At 31.9% G+C, this 832-nt stretch overlaps 1 protein-coding gene across 2 annotated transcripts in view; it reads left to right on the top strand.

The window, feature by feature from the left end:
- The window catches only part of LOC122254760 (torsin-1A), a 13,536-nt gene extending 12,704 nt beyond the window's left edge, over positions 1–832 (top strand). For both annotated transcript variants that reach the window (XM_043018615.2, XM_043018616.2), the window contains exon 7: positions 1–832. This exon is cut by the window's left edge and continues 914 nt beyond it. The gene's annotated coding sequence lies outside the window, so the exon portion shown is untranslated.

Below are 832 nucleotides of genomic sequence, written 5' to 3'. Positions count from 1 at the left end.
AAAATATTATTAACTGTCTCTCATACAATATGTTTCAGTTGTTTCCTTGTTTTTTTACCTAACTGTACAGCAGAGCCTTCTCACTAGCCCAACAGCCAAACTAATACTGTCATGCTATGACCGCTCACATGCACAAAATGTGAGAAGTTGCCATGTGGCAATGTAACTTAATAGAATAACAAATCACTTATTTATTTTTGGCAAATATTTAGGTGTGCCAATGCACAGGAGCACAGGAACTTGAATAAGCAAGATGTACCCATGTATCCCATGTAAGAGAGGGTTATTAGTCTTGCTTTGTTATAAATCAGTAGAATTATGAAGTCATATATTGGACATTATTTTCAAGTCCCTGATTATGAAGATTTGATAATATGTGAATGTTTGTGCATACTGATTGTTTTTGTTAATTGTTTATCACACTAAAGAACCATGAAATTTTCTGTGTGTGTATATTTATAGTGTTTTAGAAGTATGGGCTCTTAAGTTGACAAATTCCATTGTTGCATTATGGGAAATGATAAGTATATGTATATATAAGTCTAAACTTCATAGACACTACACATATATACTAATGTTTGCACTAGTCACTTTTGTACTTTTATCTTCATGCAGCATTACCCTAAGACCTGCTTTGATTAAACAGCCTGTTTTAGTAGGTTTCTTGTTCCAAGAATATGTTTGCTGATATTAAGTGTGTTTACTCTAAGTTGATATGTGCTGTATTTGATATTTGAGATGTAGACACAAAATTCTGAAAGTGAAATTTTTCCATGGTAATTATTGTCTGTACATTACAGAAAAAGGGGTATAAATAAATAGTCAGTAATTT

Source organism: Penaeus japonicus, unplaced genomic scaffold (assembly GCF_977035675.1).
Source record: "Penaeus japonicus unplaced genomic scaffold, GWHDUDI00000001_assembly GWHDUDI00000018, whole genome shotgun sequence".
Lineage (NCBI taxonomy): Eukaryota > Metazoa > Arthropoda > Malacostraca > Decapoda > Penaeidae > Penaeus > Penaeus japonicus.
The sequence above is the reverse complement of the archived record's forward strand: the minus strand, read 5'-3'. Positions and strand labels throughout refer to the sequence as shown.